The sequence below is a fragment of the Oncorhynchus tshawytscha genome, linkage group LG02, assembly GCF_018296145.1.
Source record: "Oncorhynchus tshawytscha isolate Ot180627B linkage group LG02, Otsh_v2.0, whole genome shotgun sequence".
NCBI lineage: Eukaryota > Metazoa > Chordata > Actinopteri > Salmoniformes > Salmonidae > Oncorhynchus > Oncorhynchus tshawytscha.
In genome coordinates, this window is record NC_056430.1 from 50040800 (window position 1) to 50055656 (window position 14857).

Consider the following 14857-nt stretch of genomic DNA (forward strand, 5'->3'; position numbering starts at 1 on the left):
GCTTTATCTTGGCCAGGTCGCAGTTGCCAATGAGAACTTGTTCTCAACTAGCCTACCTGGTTAAATAAAGGTGATTTTTTTTTTAAAACACCCTCAAGAAGGTGGAGGTTTGGCACATACTAAATAATCTCACATTTGTAACATTTCTGAACACTCATATCAACATCTTTTTTTAGCACCAATAGCAACTCTGCCCCCCCCCCCCTAAAGTAGGTGTAAGATGTATAAGGCTCAAGTAGATTTGTTGGAGAAAGACATTTGAGATCTGGAAAATGAACATAGTATAACATTTGACAACTCAACTCTACAAAAAAATTGACTCAAAGCAATTGGAATATAACATGCACTTAGGAGAACAAAACAAAACTACTATGAACATGGAGATACAGCAGGAAAGTTGCTTGCTGGGAAGATAAGGCGAGATGAAGCTAGTAAGGCTATTAGTTCTATTAAAGCTGCCCAATAACACAGTTGTTCAGGGCCTTGAGGAAATTAATTTAGTCTTTAGGGAGTTTCATGAAACATTGTACAAATCTGAAGGGGATGCCCCTGCCACAATGCATGTGTTTTTGAACAAACTCAATTTACAAGCTATAACTGATGGCGATAGACAGTACTTGGAGAAAGAGATTACATCTGAGGAAGTTAGAGATTAAATTTTCAAAACTGTTGGGGGGAAATCACCAGGGTTAGATGGATTCCCTATTGAATTCTATAGATCCTTTTTACCCAAACTAATTGAGGCTCTTTGCAATATGTCTATTCATGCCATAGACACAGAAAAGCTCCCAGGCACACTTGAACAAGCACTGGTCACAGTTTTGTTAAAAACCTGGGAAAGATCATCTGCTTTGTGGGTTGAATAGACCAATATCTTTATTGAACATATAAGATTCTTGCGAAACTCGTAGCTCTTTGACTAGACAAGTTTCATCCTGATTTGGTTGGTATGGACCAAACAGGCTTTGTAAGAAACCACTCATCTCCTGATAACATCAGAAGATTAATTAATAGTATGCATTATGTAGAGAATGACCAAGAATGTGTGGTGGCGGCCTCATTTGATGCGGAAAAAGCTTTTGACTGCATAGAATGGAACTGCCTGTTTGAAGTTTTACAGATGATGAATATTGGACCTAAGTATGTAGGTCTGATTAGATTACTGTACAAATGTCCGGTAGCTCAGATCCTGACTAATGGAAACGTTTCCTCCCAGTTCTCTCTATCACGTGGCACAAGACAGGGTTGTCCCGCTAGTCCTCTCTTTTTTTCTTTGGCTATCGAGCCATTGGCGGAAGCTTTTAGAGCTCATCCATTCATCCATGGGGCTCGTATAGGTGGGCGCAGACATTTGGTCTCGCTATACGCCGATGACATTTTGCTTTACCTCACTAAACCAGAAATTTCACTCTGAGCATTAGTTGACCTCCTGAAAGAGTACGGGACCTTTTCAGGATATAAAATAAACATATGAAAGAGTATAATCATGCCTTTTAACAGGGCATTTATGCAGAACCCAATTCTAGACCAGCCGTTTCCTTGGAGACATCCGAAAATGACATATCTGGGATTGCAAATTCCTTCTGAACATATTAAGACAAATCAACTCCACTTCTCAAAAAAGGTTGGGGAAGAATTGGATAGATGACAGGATTTACCCATTTCTCTTATTGGGCGGGTCAATTCTGTAAAGATGAATATATTACCACAATTTCTGTACCTTTTTCAAACCTTGGCCTTTCCTACTCCCAAAGTTTTCTACAAACAACTTAATAGGAAGGTATTTGAAACACACAGCTTTATGCAAACCATACTCGGAAGGAGGTCTTACTCTACCTGACTTCCAGTTGTATTACTGGGAATCTCAGTTAAAGGCTGTGGCTATGGCAAGATACAACATGTTCACCCTCTTGGAGACAGATAGAGGAATAGTCTTTCCCCTGTTTCATTGGCATCTATACCTTATATTAGCCAATTATTGGGATGACATTATTCAGATCTTATCACAGGTCACTAGTATGACTACCACTAGATCCTTCCCTTATTATTTTTGGAGATGACTCTGTTCTTCCAGTTAATATTGGTAAATTGGCAGACATTGCAGCCAATAAATACACAACTGTTACCCATCCAGGACATGAAGGATCTACTCGAAATGGGGCCCGAGGAAGGAACGCAGCTTCATCAAGGAAACCCACACCCCCCAGGCCACGAGCTGTTCCTTCACTTACCGTCGGTTAGACGGCATCAAAGCATGAGGTCTGATACCAACCGTCTCCGAGACAGTTTCTATCTGCAAGCCATCAGACTGCTAAACATTTGAACTGGACAGACCACCTGCTCTGTATGTCCGCACCTTACCACACATTCACTCACTCATGCACACATCCAAACAGACATACAGTACACACACACACACACACACACACACACACACACACACACACACACACACACACACACACACACACACACATATTTGTACACTTGCCCCCCCCCTTCCCCAATACCGTTGTAAATATTGGACTATAAATTGTGCCTTCCTGTATTATACTAAAATGTATTATTCTACTGCCATTTACTTTATGTTCGTATTCTTTTCTTTTCTTATTTATTATTGTTGTTGCATTGTCGAGAAGGAACCTGCGAGTAAGAATTTTGTTGGAAAATGAATTCCATGCGTATCCCGTATATATGACTAATAACACATTCAACTTATTGATCATGGTTTGTGAGATACCTCCCTGAACCAGTGACTATCAATAAATAATCATTTGCAGTAAAAGCCCTCTACAAGATACATTGTTATGGCCCGAGGGATATTGCATTGTAATGCCAGGTTAAAAACGTACAGTAACTGTCAAAACACTACCTTCCTAAAGGATATTTTGAGTACAATGTGTTTTTAAGTTGTTTTTATGGGTGTTATTTGATTTTACTGTTTGTATTTTCATACAGTGCATCCTGATACAACATTTCCTGCCATTGTCAATGTCTGCCACAGCCTCTCTCTCTCTCTCTCTCTCTCTTTCTCTCTTTCTCTCTCTCGCTCTCTCTCACACTCTCGCTCTCTCTCTCACACTCTCGCTCTCTCTCTCACACTCCTGCTCTCTCTCTCTCGCTCTTACTTTCTCTCTGACACACACACACACACACACACACACACACACACACACACACACACACACACACACACACTCTCTCTCTTTCTCTCTCTCTCTCTTTCTCTCTCTCTCTCTTTCTCTCTCTCGCTCTCTCACACTCTCTCTCTCTCACTCTTACTTTCTCTCTGACACACACACACACACACACACACACACACACACACACACACACACACACACACACACAGTGTTGGAAAAAGTACATTTTTTTGTACATTGTTTACAGTTCCTATGCTGAACACATACTGTGTTTCAATTCTGTACAGAGTGGAAAGGCAAAGACATCATGGAGGACGAGGACGCTTGTTTACAGATGTACAAGAGACTGCAATTATAAATATGGTTTTGGCCAACAATGCAATTAGGATTCGAGATATAAGAGAGCATATCTTGAATAATGACACCATATTTAACAACATCAATGCTGTAAGCCTGTCGACCATACAACACCTCCTCCAACGGCACCGAGTGACGATGAAACAACTTTACAAGGTGCCATTTGAGAGCAACTCTGACAGAGTCAAGAATATGCAACATGACTTTGTAGAGGTATGTATGCAACACTACTTCCAGTACTTCGACATACCATATTTACTCATCTGCATATCCTTTTGTCTGTTACAGAGAGTATTGGAGCTGGATGCCCATGTAATTCGCCTGCTATATTTATGCTTTTATGGGACAATGTTAGTTTTCATCGGGCAGTTCTGGTCCAAAACTGGTTTGCCACCCAGCCACAATTTGTAGTTGCATGCGGGCATATGGTTGATTGCCATCCATATGCCCGCATGCCGCTTCTTCAGGTAATGGAGGACGCAGGTGGGGACATAGAGGTTGCCTCTGTCCAAGGTTGGATACGCCACGCTATAGGAGATACTTCCCTCGATGTTTGGCAAGAGAAAACGTATCTTGTGATGTGGATGAAGTATTGTGGCCAGACCCAGGCCGGAGAAGAGATGAAGCCCCCCTCACCAATTCCTGGACTGACCCCCCGGGACCCCACACACACAATTGTGTTCTTTACTGTATTCTAAAGAATATACTTTTGGTTTACATATGTTTATGGTTTTGTTGTATGCTACTGTATACAACAGTAATGTTTGGCCTAATAAATATTTTCTGTTTCTACATTGCATTGGTGTTTACAGTGTACTTGTTACCCCTCTCAGTAGATTACTTTCACTGTAGAACATTGTATTGAAATGTAGATATAAGCCTATGAAAGACCAAAGAGCTTTAGATTTAAAACAACAGTGTTTACATGGTATATCCAAAAATGTAGTATTATGAAAGCAGTGTTTGCCATTTGATGCAAATGCTTCATTCTGACATGTGTTTATTGCATTTTGAATGCAGTGTTACATTTTGAAGGAGATGTGAGACATTTTGCATTTTGTGTGTGCAGTTTTGGGAATTGTGTGTAGAGTTTTGAAAAAAGGAGACAGTTTTGAAAACGTGTGTAAGCAGTTGGAAAAAACTGTAAGCAAACCGTACAGTGCCATTTTCTTGTTATTTTAATTTATGGATAGCCAGGGGCACACTCCAACACTCAGACATCATTTACAAACAAAGCATTTGTGTTTAGTGAGTCCGCCAGATCAGAGGAAGACGGCATGACCAGGGATGTTCTCTTGATAAATGCGTGAAATCCATTATTTTCCTGCCATGCTAAGCATTCGAAATGTATAGAGTATTTTGGGTGTCAGGGAAAAATATATGGAGTAAACGTACATTATTTTCTTCTTTTGGAATGTAGTGGAGTAAAATATAGAAATAGTAAAGTAAAGTACAGATACCCCAAAAAACGACTTAAGTAGTACTTTAAAGTATTTTTACTTTTAAGTACTTTACACCACTGCTCACAAACACTTTCCATATTTTTTTCTCTTACTATCCCCGTGGCTTCTGGTTCGGGGGTTGCACTGACAAAACCTACATCACACTGATAGAGCTGAGCAACTGTGTGAGCCTGAGAGAGAGGAGAGAGAGAGAGAGAGAGAGAGAGAGAGAGAGAGAGAGAGAGAGAGCGAGAGCGAGAGAGAGAGAGAGAGAGAGAGAGCGGAAGTGAGAGTGGCTCAAAAGGCAGAGCAAGACCCTTGTCTCAAGCACTTCTTCTCTCTCTCTCTCCTTGAACGTACACACTTGCTCTCTACCCACCCCGCTGTCCAGCAAGTATCTAACCCACCCACCCACTTCAACCCGTCCGTCCCTCTGAGATTGACCTGCTTGCTGACTGCTGTATGAGGGACAAGAAAGCACCTAACACTGGCTGTCCAAATCTAATACTGGTAAGAAAATAAAATAGTTTTACTGTTCTGTATCAGATGGGTACTTTTGTATCACTCTGCAATCTGGTTTCTCAGGGGTTCTATGCGATTAGAGATGGGCTGACAAGAGAATGAGATGTCACTTTACACTTCACTTCAACTCCACTGTACTTGACATGCTCACGTTAGAGAGTAAGGGTAACACGTGTGCAGATGAGGAGATATGTTGTTTATTCAAGTTGGTAAAGACGGGGTTTTGTTGATTCATCGTTGTTGTCATCTTGTTTGAGTCAAACTCCCGGGCAGATGTTCATGTGTCAAGTATCTCATTGTGCGTTTCTGGAGAACAGCTTTAGCTTTGGTTCTTCCTCGCTTTGTGATGTAGCTTCCCACACTCGCTTTGTTGTTCATGTTAAATGATACCACACTAATATCACATGCGGAAAAACTCTGGGCATTCAGAGGAAAATATGATTATTGTACCTACAGTAGGTTTTTCCTTTTGTCGTTGAATTCGGAGGTGATGTTGCTTGGGACTCGGGACGGGGAGAGGGTCGAAAATTGGAAACAGACCCCACCCACCCCTGAGACTTAGTCAGTCCGCTCAGAAGAAGGGAACACAAAACAACAGTCCCACCACCAGTGTCAGAGTGTGTGTGTGCATGTGTGTGTGTTTGTGCGTGCAAGCGTGTGTGTGTGTGTGTGTGTGTGTGCATGTGTGTGTGTTTGTGCGTGCAAGCGTGTGTGTGTGTGTGTGTGTGTGTGTGTGTGTGTGTGTGTGTGTGTGTGTGTGTGTGTGTGTGTGTGTGTGTGTGTGTGTGTGTGGAGAGAGACACACATAGAAACAGAGAGAGTAGACAGGGTAAGGGGAAATTTCCTAATGGTTCGTTTTGTTTTGATCATTCTGATGTGCTACTTTCTCCCCATACGATGAATAGAGCTCGCAGAGTGAGAAGGAGGAGAGATAGCTAGGAGCGTTGAGAGTGAATTGGCCTGCTTTCATTATCTGACCAATGTATTTCCATGTGTCCCACAGCACTGATCACTGCCCTACAGGTCCCTAAGCAGGGAAAAAGAACAAATCATCTAAATGTGCTTGCAATTTGTCCATCTCATTTCCCCCCTCTCTCCCTTCCTGTCCATTGGCACACGTCTTCTTATTCCTTTGAAAAACTGCCTTTATGATAGCGACAGCGCAATTTGAAATGTCAACATACAAACATTTTCTTAGTTGTATGGCTACAAAAGCTGTCCTAGCTGTAGAGTTCGACATTTGTGTACTTTACCACTGATTGTATTTCTACGGCGTGGGACAATCTTCAGGCAACCAAAATTTGAAAACATAAAGTCATTATCAGAGACTAGATCAAAACTAGTCGTCATAAGACACAAAAAAAAACAGAGTGCAGGGCATTCCCAGATCTTGATTTCTTGATCCTCCTCATCTTGAACTTACAGTGCACCACACTTAAATCTAGTTTGATTAAAAAAAACACGACTGAACTCATGGCTCAGCCTTTTGCTCACTCTCTTGCCCAAAACACTAAAGTTCCTCTCTATTTTTAATCTTCCCAGGGCTACTCCACATATATATATAGTTGTGTATGTGTGGTTTGTTGAGCTCCTAAATCAGGAGTTTTATGCCCTTTTTGACAATAATGGTCCATAATGAGGACATTCCCAAGCTATTTTGCTCCGACTTGGAGGTGACAAACTCAAATTACAGTCCAAGGAGTTCTTGTTGGTTTGAGAGTTGAAAGCGCTTCATATAGAGGTTTAGGACTGATGTCATCTACACCTAAATAAATCTCTACTGTTAAGCAGAACAATTCGATGAATTCATATTGTAGATGTGCACTGTTTCATAGATGCTCACCATTGAAGTTATACGAGACGTAGATGAGAATATCTGTTGTAAATAACACACAAATTAAGTATTTCCATAATAGAGATGGTATCTCACTCCAGACCAACTCTTGTTGAGAGTTACAGCGTGACATCGCAAAACAGTGATATTTCACAAAATGCCCTCGGTACCTAGTTATGAAAAGTTCAAATCGGTCATATTTGCATAGTAACCACTATGATTGCACCCTGTGTTATGCTTCTTGGACCAATGGTATGAGTTCTCTGATTATTACATGAATTTGAAATTCAATCAAATGAATTTCATTTTTAGCACAGAAACCCTTTCTGTGAAATGCCAGATTGGGTAATCAGCCTCCGTTTAATTACTTATGGCCAGTATTTCTGTTGCGGTGATAAATCTTCCAGCACAGACTGTGTTTAGCCTGTGGAGGTCACTAGGTCAAGACGTCAAAAGGTCACTGTCAGACAGAAGTAGCCCATTGGGACATAACACTCTCTCTGGGACAGTAGTTGACTTTCAGTCTTAGTAGAGGAGTGACCGAGACCATAGGTCAAGTGCAGAGAGGAAATTATTGTGCATAATGGGTAAAGAGGATGTGTGATGGGTGATTTTGTTCATGGTAAGACTCCCTTGGGCTTTAGCCAATGTTGAGATTCAATGAGAAGTACTGTAGCCTCAGGGTGGTCAAATGGTTCGTTAACTGCCACCCCCTGCTGGACAAGTTGAGTCATTGCATGACTCTCAGTATATTTCTGTAACAATACAACAAAAATGGATGTTTTATTATCACATACACCAGATAGGTGCAGTGAAACGTGTTGTTTTTACAGGATCAGACATAGTAGTACTGCACCCCTGGAGTAAATTAGCGTTAAGTGCCTTGCACAGAGGCACATCTGCCGATTTTTCACCTTGTCGGCTCTGGTATTATGCAACAGCGACCTTTCGGGTTACTGGGCCCAACGCTCTAACCGCTAGGCTACCTGCTGCCCAAAATTATAACTGCAAAACTATATACCATATAATGACCAACCATCACTAGTTGTTGTTGTCACTTTGAAAGGTAGCTTTTGAAAGGGGCACAGACACTGGGTGATGGAAAGGGAGATTTGCAGGTATGTGCAAAAGGAGAAGTGGTAGCCTTTTTCGGCAGTCAGTGACCAAAAGCACCCTCTTTAGCCTCATGGATGGAATATTATTCATATTTTTCATAATTGTATCATTAATACATTTAAAAAAAATGTTTTTATACGGTTTTGTTATATTTCAGTCTTCTCTGATGTATATAGTGCAATATTGGGATGCAAACTAAAAATGAAATACATTTCAACTCTATATCTGACATGGTACAGGTGTCTTATTTTTTTAAACCCATAACCATGCCTGTGAGGTGTATAATTTTGTTTCGAAATAGATTTGTTTAAGAAACACTCTGTTTGACCCTGATTTAGCCCACTGCAGTAAAAGGTGATGCTGGATGTATGATGACTAACAACTTTTCTCAATTCTCACTTGGAGGTGGAAGGAAAACCCACTAATAGCAAGACAGACAGAAAGGGAAAATGCTGTACTGTCTATTTCTATCCATTATTCATGGCCTCCCTCGTCTTTTCAATTTGTTGTCATCAATGAGGTGTGTTCATTTGATGTCATTAATTTCAAGTTGTTGCCTGCAGAGAGCAAGACATAAGACAAGAAATGTACAATCCTTTGAGGTTACAGTACATGCGCAAACACACACACACACACACACACACATACGCGCGCGCGCACACACACACAGAGGAGTGTGTGAGGGCGTCATATCACTGCGCTTTCCAGCATCTCTGTTTCCAGTGAAACGAAGTGAGTGTGTTTTATCTGTCTTCTCTGTGGCTTAGCGTAACATAGCATCTCTACCAGGAATGGAAAGGCTGAAAGGCAACCCATTTTCGCTAGCATCTCAACACCTTCACAGTCACCACACCACTGCTAGCTAGAGACAGTCGAGTCTGAGGTTTGTTACAAGACGTTGACTAGAGTGATCTGATAGAAAACACACTACCCTGATATGAAAGGGAATTGATGTAATGGCAGAAAGAGACAGTAAATAGAATATCAGTCAATGGATTATACCATAACTATATACCCCCAAAAAGATATAAGACCTTCCAAGTGTCAAAGATAAATGTCACCACATCTTTCACATGTGCCTGGGAAAGGCTGGAACACAACAATGATCCATCACATTCATTCTCTCAGTTCTTTCACGCTTCCTGCTCTGCCTTGCCAGTGGAAAGGACAGTTTTGCTCAGTGACACACAGCAGTCATAGCTCAGCCGGTGTGTCTCACAATCAGAGAAAGAGACCGTCAGACAGACAGACAGACAGAACAGAGCAGAGCCACAGAACAGAGAGACTGAAATAAATAGATGGAGGGTGGTGAACACACCCTGTGCCCCCCACCAGAGATTGAATAACAGATGAGTGTTTGCCCAGGGATATACCCTCAGGCCTCCACCCAGTACCAGGAAATCTGTGACTGAGATAATATGACATATTCCAGGAATCATAACACTGCATGAAGCTACAGTAGGACTCCTCATAATAATAATAATCTCTATCAAATATTCTACATCTAATATTTACTTATGCCATATACATGTACATGTTGAACACTGTGATCGGTCGCAGTATGTATCTATCTATCTTTCTTTCTGTCTTTTTTTCTTTTTGGCAATCTGCCCTGTGTGTACGGTAACTTCTGTTCCCTCCATCACTGCATTGCCTGACTGCATTCCTTTCATTCCTATTGGCTTCCTGTGCCTGGGAGCGGAGCTGGCACCCCACTGGTCATAGAGCTCAGAGCTGTACATTTCAGTATTACTGAGGCATGTGTGCATGGTATCTCTCTCTCCCTCTCTGTTTCTCTCTGTACCTCTCCACCTCACTTGTCCTCCTCCCCATCTCTCTCAGCTCTACCCGTCCTCACCCACAGACACCTCAGCATTTATCTCTCTGACAGAACACAATGTGTGGTACAGGAGGGCATGGAAATGTGAGTTTCGACGGCTTACGAAGGGGGTCCTCCAGGGTTCAGTTTTAGGGCCTATTATTTTTACGCTGTATATTTATTATATTGGAAGCAATGTAAAATCTACTGAACTCCATCTGTATGGTGACAACATTCTGTAAGACACAACAGCAGTAGCAGTCTGGCCCATTTGCCACAGTCACAGCTGAACTCTTAGTTCTCACAATCCTGGTCATTCTGGGTCAGATCAGCAGCCACTCCTCAACTCACTCTCCTAGATAATAGGATTATTCCCTTTTAAATGAGACTAAACGTTCTCCATTCGGCCAAATCCACCCTATGTCTACAATATGTCGTTGAGCACGGCCCATGGAGATAACTCTAACCTGATTTGGGATGGTCAAATAGATTCAGTCAGTTCATCTTTTGGAATTGTCTGAACCAGTCTGGCACTGTTTACACTTTGGCTCTCTTCAGTTCATTTAAGGTGAAATTACAATTCCACTCAAAACAAACTGATATCAACAAGTTTATCAGAACCATAATACAACACAGCTAGTGTCTCTCTGGTACTTATGGCAAGAGTAATCAGCCAACAAGTCATGGGTATGACTGTGGGGTGGACCCAATCCTAACTTGGGATACGTGCTTGTAGCTTGAATTTAAACTCGGCACTCCCATGGATCAATACACAATTTATATTAATGTTGTGGCCCGGGGACCGTTTGCGGTCCATCCTTGATTAATTGTGGCCCCAATTTGTACTCTCATAATTTAGATTCATGTTTGATTCTTTGAAAATATGTTAGGAACATATCATTTTACATTAAGCCGTACATGATTTCAAAGCAAATGCTGTTGAGGTAAACTGCTATACAGCCACTTCCCTTCTGATGTTTGACTTCACAGAGGCACACAGCACAGACTGAAAAGGGAAAATCCTTTTGGCATACCTGCCGAACACTAAAAGTAATTGCCATTTTTTTCCCCTATTACTTCACACCGCAATGTTTTACAACTGTAAGCTGAATAGAAGGAGTTTATCCCTCTTCTTTGCTCAACAGAGAAAACATTGTGTCCAGTTTTGAATTTGCAGTGACAAGGTCATTACCTATTTTCAATCAAGTTTTGTTGGAGTGTGTTGTGTGTGTGTTTGGCACCTCATGTTTTTGTCTACTCCGGCAGGGTGAGGCTGGCACTGTACATTGTCTGCACTCATCTCGTCTCTCCCTCCCTGCCATGTTCCTTATCTTACCCTCACACTCTGAAGAGTCTGTCTATGGACACTACTGGATGTGAACATCAGGGCAGTGCACTAGTATTGTCTGTGTTTGTTTGTGGGTTTCTGTCTGTTTGTTTATTTGTGTTCATTTGCTAATTGCTACTCTACATTCATGCACATACATACAGTACAATTAACACCATATTGTTTACTATAATGCCTTTGCATGTATTTTCTACATGTCTCTTGCTGTTTGTGGTTTTTCATCGGGCACTTGCATATGCCTTTCTGTTTGTGTGTGTGAACTCGAAATCCTCTATAACAACACAATATACCACATCCTTTCTATACTCGTTATTATCCTTGCAGCAATCTCTATAGAGAAATGCAGCATTTACAGCGCGATTGAAAGTTAAAGGCAATGTTCCTGTCAGCCGAGCGGTCAATGCTGCAAATTTCGGCTCAATCTGAAATCACCTTTTACATTTCTTGGGCAGAATCTGTAAGGCCCATAACGCCTCACCGTTACAGATTGAATAAAGCCCTGCATTTCGAGTGAGCTGTTTCAATGTTATTGTGCGATTGTGTGGTCTCCACTTTTAGCTCAAATGGACATGATTCAGACAGGCTGATAAAATGGGTGCGCGCCCTCGCACACGCAAAGAGTATTTTGAGTTCAGCAGGTGGAGCCCTGAGACCGAACTGGCTCATTTTACTGTTCCTCAAAGGAGATGAACGTTAGACTAACAGATCAACTCAACAGAAACGTCGCAGAAATTATAGCTTCAACAATGCGAAAATTAGACAGATTATGTCAACACCTTTCGCTTAGTTTTTTGTTGCGCGTTTGACGAAAGGAAGTAGGCTCGTCAATTTCTTTTGGAGTTGTCAAGATATTTCATTCGCTACATTTACAGTAGCCTAATATTACAGACGGCCTACATGTATCGCAAAATTGGACCACATGTTGCTCCCCTGTTGAATTTCATTCGCTAATTAATATCAGCGTTGAAGACGTCAATAAATTAGAAAACTGTTCTCAAATTAATGTGTCAAATAGTAACCACGGAGGTAGGCTACTTATTATTTGGTCTACTCTTGAATAGTCTGTACAATATCTTTTACATTTAAAATCTTCAATTCTTCGTTTGCATTATGTTGGGAGAATTGAGGCAGAGTTTAGCGCGTGTGAAAGGTCATCACGCTTTTGCATTTACCCACGTATTTGATTAGATATTTATTGAAACAATCAATTCTCTCGCGTCATCTGGTTGCCCATCAGAAAGTGATGATGCACTTAAATGGTGCACCTCAAAACTCACTCAGTGCTGAATGTATGTTGTACTCACGATTGTTTTCCTTTACTTCCTAACAGATGGACAGATAGAATCTGGACCTCAAATAGAGACAGGCGGATTGGAAAGACGCGTTTCGACAGTGACGGGTATGATTCCATATTTCACTCATATCAAGGTTGTCTGGAAACCAGGTGTAGTGTAACCTGAGGTAGATTCAGGTGCGTCTGTAAACTAATGAAGGCTACATTTCCTGTTGAAAGGAGTGCGCTAACTGCATGGTGGTGTGGTTGTATTCTACACCATGTATTTATTGTAGGTTAAGGTTGCCTCAATTACTAGAAAAGGTGATATAGATCATTGGTAATCGTGTAATTGTGCAACTAAGGCATACGCTTGGACAGAATAGCCTTATTGTCAGTGAAGGTATTACATTTACAAGAGGCTCAAATACGACCTATAAAGTCATTGAAAAGTTTGACTCATGCAATGGGCAAAACACTTGGTTCTTTGATGTACTGTAGGCTACAGTAGTTTATGAGTATGGCTGATGTTTTGTAGCAATGGGAGAGCAGCTGTGTTTGTGTGTGCGTGTGTGTGCGTGTGTGTGCGTGCGTGTGTGTGTGTGTGTGTGCATGAGAAAATGAAAAAACCTGGACACATGAGACTAGCTCACACACACACACACACACACACACACACACACACACACACACACACACACACACACACACATACACTAGTCAGGATGAGGTCATAGTCATAGTAATGTGAGGATATAGTTACGCCAGTTTCACGTGTGCCACGCCAGAGGAATCGACACCACTCTCCGTTTGTATAGCCTTTTAGATCTCTTTCTCTCCGTCTTGTTCTCCTCTTTCCCTCTTTCTCTCCATCCCTCTCCGATAACCAACTTAGTTCATTGTGTGAGTGTACGAGCCTACCTGCCTCTCATGTCTGTCTGCATGCCTGTGTGTGTGTGCGTGCGTGCCTGCATAGATGCGCTAAAAACATTTTTAGTATCACTTTACCTGAAAGTGTCATTACACAGGGATAGTCACAGCCTCAGGCTGACTCCAGTTGTTGTGACTGCCATTTGTTTAGTTGTTGCAAGTGTTATAACAAACACAATGTAAAGGAGACTGTGATTGCGGGTTCAAGTGAAATGTTATAACCTTACCTTGGAGGTTTCTGTGCCATTGCCATGTGTGCAGGGTTTGAACTACACTTTTACTCATGGGGTGGTATCACGAAACTACAGTTTCCATAGGAAGAAGGAAAACACGATGCAAACTAAACTCTTGGGGGTGGTTTCCTGGACACAGATTAAGCCTAGTTCTGGATTTAAGAGCATGCTCGATGGGAAATCTCCATTCAAAAATCTTTTTAGACCAGGTCTGGGTTTAATCTCAGTCTGGGACACCAGCCCATAGTCCTTTAGGAACTTGCTTTATGTAACATAGTGTGTGCTATAACTTGGGGAAAGTGTGACAGTATGACAACATAGTCCATGCGACATGCATCGTGCCAAGTTGCTCATTTGGCCGAACAATGCATTATTCATGCTTATCAAATGGCTAGCTAGCCATTACCTCTTCCCCTTAACAAGAAGACCCTGCTGAAACACTGGTTGCTAGTAATTTGATATGTATCAATGAAGTGATTGTTCACTCAATAATATGCTTGTTGCTATTTTTGTGTGTGCTCAGTTGGTAGAGCATGGTGCTCGTAACATAAAGGTTGTGGGTTCGAGTCCCACGGGGGACAGTACTGGGGGGGGGGGAGTATGAAAATGTATGTACTCTGGATAAGAGCGTCTGCTAAATGACAAAAATGTCAAATGTGAACAGAATGTGTTAACATGACTATATCTTAGCAGACTCTTTGAGGTAAGCGAAGAAAGTAATATAACTTGGTTGGTACTTGGGTTAAGTGGATGTTCTGGACAGGGAATTGGCTGCTCTACCTCTGTGTATTTTTTATTTTCTACTGAAAAAACACACTTAAAAACCCCAAGTATGAGAGA

At 41.5% G+C, this 14857-nt stretch overlaps 1 protein-coding gene across 2 annotated transcripts in view; it reads left to right on the plus strand.

Moving 5' to 3' along the window:
- The first annotated feature begins 5257 nt into the window (after positions 1-5257).
- The window catches only part of LOC112267729 (histone deacetylase 7), an 84322-nt gene continuing 74722 nt past the window's right edge, over positions 5258-14857 (plus strand). The window contains exons 1-2 of one of the 2 annotated variants that reach the window (XM_042300488.1): positions 5258-5452; positions 12912-12980. The gene's annotated coding sequence lies outside the window, so the exon portion shown is untranslated. Of the gene's footprint in view, positions 5453-12255; positions 12608-12911; positions 12981-14857 lie in introns of those variants that run through there. The other variant, XM_042300489.1, reaches the window with a different exon arrangement.